The sequence below is a fragment of the Tetrao urogallus genome (assembly GCF_951394365.1).
Source record: "Tetrao urogallus genome assembly, chromosome: 7".
Classification (NCBI taxonomy): domain Eukaryota; kingdom Metazoa; phylum Chordata; class Aves; order Galliformes; family Phasianidae; genus Tetrao; species Tetrao urogallus.
In genome coordinates, this window is record NC_136820.1 from 41,273,117 (window position 1) to 41,280,054 (window position 6,938).

The window sequence follows — 6,938 nt, forward strand, 5'->3', positions numbered from 1 at the left end:
ACAGGTAGTGCCAGTCCCAAAGTCTGGTACATATGAGCAGCTTTGGGAGGGCCAGGTTCACCAAGATAGGTGAACTTGTATCTCAGTGTATCTCTTTTGATTCATTTTACTTCTGCTTTGGTTTATCTCGATGCAACAGGTTGAAAATTGGTTCTTTTACTGCACATCTTTTTCATGGGCAGCAGGAAGCATTAGGACAGTGGCATCAGCACAGCTTCAGCTCCACTGCATGGCTCTGCCCTACCTATGGATAATTTAGAAACCTGCATTTCTCAGTATAGGTGTTTTCATGAACCCGACAGGAGCAGCAAATACTAATGAAAAAGGGAGCACTCCATTCAGCATGCCTGGAGCTGTGTAATCTGATACAGCATGGCAGAGATCTAGCTGGGAGGAGGCCTAGATCACAGAAAAAATACCCATCAATATTACTGAAAACAAACAAACAAAAAAACCAAACAAATAAACCCAAAACAGTGAGATCCTAGGAAGGGAGAAACTGCTGGACTGGAAGGAAGACAGCAGGTTTTCAAATACACCAGCCACCATTAAGTGTCATCATCCCCATCTGGAAGAGGATTGAGGGTGTGGTGCCAGCACCTCAGCTAAGTCAGCAGAGCCCTAGAAAGTTGGGAAGAATGAACCATAACCTTCTGCCTCCTTAGAGATGGGCACTTCAGCAAAGCCCCCCTTCACGAGTTTAGAAGCAAGCAGCAGTCCAAGCAGAGGGCTCTGTTGGAGCTGAGGGAACAGTTCAGTCAGTATTTTTTATGAGAAACAGCAATTTCTAGAGGAAAATGCTTTCTGTGAAGAATCTCCTGTGGATCAAGGCCTTTTGGTTAGAAACACGCTGGAGATACTAGACTGCTAGCTGAAGAAGAAAGCATCATGGCTTCTCACATAAGAATCTGCTGCATCCGAGTGTTAGAAAATAAAGGGTATGGGAACTCCCTCTTGAAAATAACTGGAATCTTCCTGCCAGCTGAAAACCAGGAGTCAATCCCCATCATATAGAAAAGGGCTCTGTAATGGGGAAAAGCAGTCGCAAGGCTGTATGAACAGATCATTTTGACAGCTAGCATTCAGCACATTAAGTGATTCTTCTACTGGCCTCAGCAGCGGGGCTCTCTGACTGGGGTGGAAGAGGTGTAAAGAACAATCAGACATTACTGTCCAGATAGAACATGCTAGAGAACTCAGTATATGTTATAGTGTATCTGGAAATTGTAAGCATAAAATATCCAAAGACAGGGCAGCAGAGATTTCTTTAGCATAAATAAATCCTAAGCAACTCCAATGTATGGCAATTTAGAAGTATTTAAAGGCAAAGCTAGCAGTTCAGCCCCCCACACACTGGGCGGGAAGGGTCAGGATAGCCTTGTAAAATGAGCTAAGAAATGGCCAGCCCTGCTACATCACCTCTCTCTTTAGAACAGCAGGGAACATGGGCTGGGCTTATCAGAGAGCAGGCAGGGACTAGTGGAAATCTCTGGACAATATAATTTGTAATGCATACGCAACGGAAGGTGCAATTCACACCGTAAGCAATTAAATTAATTAATTAACACTATTCAAGCATGATCTTGAAGGCTGGATGTGGCTCAGGGCAGCCTGGTCTAGAGGTTGACAACGCTGCCCACAGCACAGGGGTTGAAACTAGATGATCTTTTAAGGCCCTTTTCAACCACTCTATGATTCTATGATCAGTTGATTTTCAGGACTCGGTGTTACAGATTCCCACTGATTACATACCCCACTTTGATGTGACTCATACTTGTGATTCACAAGCTGTCGTTTTTTTTTTATAAAGCAGAGCATAGGTGATCTACAACAGAATCAGCTTTTTGACATTTCAGTATGTGAAGAATGACATTTTTTTGACTTGTGTAATAATCACCTTGAGCTCTGCAGCTTCAGGAGCAGTAAGCCTGTAATTCAAAAGGATAAGTGTAAAGAAATAAACAAGAAAATATCTTCCCATCCTGACTGATGAATACAGCTGGGGTTTTCCTGCCACCTTTGGTGCCATTCTCCCTAATCACCTCTTCCAGCAAAAAAATCACAAAGTATGTAACCTCATAATCAAGACATGAGGTGTAAATCTCCCAAAACAACCCCTTTACTGGAGCTGTTTGTGAGCGCTAGGGTAGATCAGTTCTTGAAGCTGTGAAAAGAACTGCAAGACCAGAAACTGTCAGCTGATGCTGAAATGAAGTGTCAGGCGTTGCACATCCAGTACTTTGAAAAAGTCATTCTATGATTCGACAATAATGTGAAGAGGGAGACATGGTCTCCTTGTTCAGATTGCGCAGTTTTTTGCATCTGAAGGACAAAGCACAGTTGCCTCGACCCAGTTTTGCAGTTCTACTGCTCCTGATGTGGCTGAAGCAGTCCCTCCCCACCCACATCAGCAGCTGGTGGTCTCAAAGGACAATGGCAGCAGCTGGGAATCACTAGCACAGAAAGGACGCTTTAGATACACTCCTTTGCAGCCTGAGCTGCAATGGCCCTAAAAAGCAGTAAAAGAAATACAAAGAGATACTGCAACTCAGTGTGACCTTAGCATCTCTGGATAAAAAGCACTATCCAGCATTAAAGCATCTCTCAGAGTTCACAACTAACCCACAGTATTTCGTAGTATGTTTTTTAACTGGTAAAAATATTCACTGTTTCATAGCTGCACCTGAATTTCCTGTATATTTACTACAGACTTCATCAAGTGCTTCTTATTTTAAACCTGAAGCTTTCAGCCACTTTACAGATAACCTTCCTTGTGTACAATAAATGAATAAAGGAGTTTGCAAAAGTCTTCTTCTGTAGTGTTAGGGTAAACTTGCACTCTCAGCATCGTGTTGTTGTATGTATTTGTTGGGGAAAGAGAGTTTGAAGCTGCCCAGTCAAAGCAAAATCACTCAGACCATGCAGGTTACACAAGTGCTGACTCTGAAGAGCGAAGGACTGCGTATGTCTTCCCTTCCTCAGTCAGTTCACACCTGATAATTTGAGTCCTGACTCTCTGCTAGTGTTCTTGACCATGCTGTAGGATGTTATCAGGCTGCAAATAAGACCTCTTAAAAATATTCAAGTCCAGCCTTTCCAACAGAAATCCCACAGGCCACCTTCACAATCTATCCACAGCCTGGTTTGATGGGAAAAAAACCTCCTTTTGCCCTACAGTAATTCAGACACGTGTGTGTAATTCAGGCACATCAGGACTGCACACCCAGCAGAGATTTAACCGATCATCTGAAACATCAATTTCTGTAAAAGACAAGGTGAGGACTCTAATTTCCTTGTCCTTCAACACTGTACAGTCATTTACTGAATGGCAAAGAGAACGGGGTATCTTTATAACCAATTAGCACTACAATTCCAAGTTCAAACGAACGTTCAAGTAAGGTGAGCTGAGAACCTGCTAACACTTCATTACTGAATTTTACCACTTTTCAGATGTGCTCCTTTATCCATTGAGGAATATATGCCCACGAATGAGAACTAAAGGATCCTCATTACTGCTATAATTGAACAGAACACACTTCTGATGAATTGCTTTTTAAGAACTACTTCTGCTCTTCTGTGCCACAGAGGGGTATTTGATGCTGAGTTAAAGCAGAATGCCACATTTCTCTATGTAAATTGAAAATTTTAGGAGAACCCTGTGACTTTAATTATGCTACATGCTAATAACACACATCATGATATTTAATGATATAACTAATGAGAGATTCATGGAAAACTGTTGTTTTATAACCATAATTTTATAATTAGCATTTTAGTTAAAAAAAAAAAAAAAAAAAAAAGATACATTTCTTGAGTTTGAGGGATGGTCTTTTTCTACATATTCAAATACTCTGCTATGATGGCTGGGTCATATTAAAAAGTCTGGTGCTAAATGGACTAATGGCCAAGTGCAAGGTTAATTTCAGTTGAGGAGTACATTTTATTTTTGAATAGCTGGAAACAAAGGTGCCACAAATAGGCTGCTATAGAAAGTATTTGCTTATTTTTCAAATACTCAACTTTAAATTATGAAACTTTAACCATTTTATCCTTGCTCACTGATAAGCTTTATAGAGCTTGCCTTCTATTACTAGAAACATGTGATATTTGTACCTTTACAAAACATTCTTCCGCTGGGCTGAAATTTTTCATGCAATTTTCTCCATAGATCTCCAACATAATTGAGAAGGGGAGAAATAAAATTGCTCCAAAAGCAAACACAAAAACAAAAAACCAACTGAAAAGTTGATTTGATATTTATGAGATCACGAACAGGAACTATGATTCAAGATCCTAACGCCTGAAAAAGGAAAGTTTGAGAAATAAAAACATATGCCTGTATAGTCCTCCTTGAGTCTCAGCATAAGGCTAAAGAGGACAGGAAAACAAAATTACAAACTTTTTTCAGAATACATACAACAGAATACAACTTTTGCATAGGATCAGTCACAAGGTTAACCCAAACATCTCCAGGCCTCAGTTTGCTGCCTGTTGACTGGGGATAGATACGTATAAGCGTGTGAGCACACACCTCACATAGTGGTTGCAGTATTTAAAGGGCATTGTGAAATGCTCAGAAGCAATAAAATGACAACACTGAGTACAAAGAAGAAAACTGCTAACGTGCTTATTTCCATTAAAATCTGAGTTGATGTCAAAGTGTTTCAAAAAATTCTTAACCACAAAATCTCTATAAATGATATGATTCCCCATTAAGGTATAATTAGCTTTTAAAAATGAGTTAAACAGCTAAAGAACCAAATGTTCTCCCACATGAACAATAACTAAATGGAAATCGGTATGATCTGCTCAAACCTGGAACATGAGAGATGTGGTTTCGAGTCCTGGCCCTGCTGCAGACCTGCTATGTATAGATAGAATAAGGCCTGCATGTTAGTTGGTTTGCTGGTATTGTAAATTCCATGAAATAGGATGGTAATACTCAGACTTGTAATTATGTACAATTAACAGTAATTATTATTGTTAAACCATCTCTTGAAAATTTGTAACGAACTGCTGTTAACAATGGTTTTAATATGTATCATTATCATCTAGAGCTTAGACCTTTTTACACTGCATTAATGAAAACCACTGTTTAACAATGGCTGGTACCTACACCACAACCTTATTTTGATGTCTCTATGCGTTAAAAAAATGTAACTAACATGCAAAGGGACAAGGCTGGAGATCTGGTAAGTATGGTTTGTCTTAACTAGTCCTACAGCACAATTTCACAAGGTTTGTTGCCAAACATAGCAGCTGATCAAAGAAGTCAGAAAGTGCACATGTTCATGCTGTCAATCACGAGACAATCACACAGCTTGGTGCTGCTGTCTGTGCGTTGGAGTATCACTGAGCCAAGTTGAATTCCTATGGTTAGAGATATGGAAGCAATAGAGAATTGTAGATCTATGTAAGCAGTAATGGACTTTTGTCAATTTACCAAGTAATTAATATTCATTTAGCTGTAAAGGAAGCCTGAATATTCACTAAACTATAGGATTCTGTGTAGAGCTGTGACTCAGATGTGGATATCTTACATAATCTCTGGGCAGGTCACTCAATCTGTCTTACCTTCTCCTCCCATTGGAAAAAATATTTAGCTTCTCCTGACCTATGTCTGCTCAGACTGTTTAGACAGCAGTCTGCTTGACACAGGGACTGCTTCTTTACACAGACAGTCAACTATTTACTTGTGACATATGAAAGGTACTGACACAGAAATATTGCATATTTAAAATACTAAGCATAACTCAATGCCGTGCAGAATAATGACTGGATTCTACTTAAATTTTATTTTTCTGACAGAGAGAATCCATTGCATGCAATCAATTAGGATTGTATGTTTGAAAAGATCTCTCTCCCTGCAAAGCTGCATAGTAGCATCAGGAATTATAAAATATTATTCTTTAATTTGTAAGGTCTCACAAACTCCAAAGTACTTTGTGCTTTGCAGGTTTAAGCGACTGTTCCAGGTCAGCAGGTCCTAAATACCAGTAATTCATGAAGCCTTCTTCCATTGATAAGCAGTATAAAATCATTTGAGAAAGCAACTACTAGAGTGTAGTTTAAAGAAGTAAAACAGAAGGTTAAAAAAAAAGAGAGAGAAAAGGTAGCCTAAAGCAGCAACTTCCTCACAAAGCAGAAATCTTGTCCTATTTCATTCCTGTTCATAGGGAGCTATCTTCTTAAATATACCAAATAGCTCTTTTTTTTTTGAACCAGCAATCTTAATTTTTAAAAAGTCAAATATCATTTTAACAATAATCAATGAATTAATACAATCACTGTGTCTATAAGTAACTTACACAGTTCCTTTTACATCTGTTTGACCACAGATCAGGAAAGAAACATCTAGTTAGTCTAATTTTGTTTTACTTTTGTGGACTAATAAGGTCCAAGCACATCATTCCTGGAGAGATGCGTTCTTCTCCCAGACTGCTAAGCTGGTGCTGCAGGAGAAACAGGGCTGATTTTCTTCTGTCACACAGCACACAGTGTTATTTGCAATATTTTATTCACATCTGTGCACACATTCCTCAGCTACTAGCATACAGGAGAAAAAATGTCAAATCTCTTTGATCTCAGTAATTTGCCATTATAAAATGGAAGCATTCAGTCATTAAATTCACATTGAGAATTAGAAGTTACTTAACAAGTAGAAAACTCATTATGGAAAAAAGTGCACTACTTGACTTATTCAACTACAACAAAACTTAACAATAAGGAAATAAAAATCATAAACTCATTACCTCTATATCAATATGGCTAGCAATACATAACACTACTTTTGCAACACTGAGCTTTTAAAATAACCTTATTTTTATTCTTTAATAACACAATCAATCTATTTTGGGAAAAAAAAAAAAACAAAAAAACAACACCTACAATCAAAAAGAACAAACTACCCACTGAAGAAAACTTCTACAACCCACAAT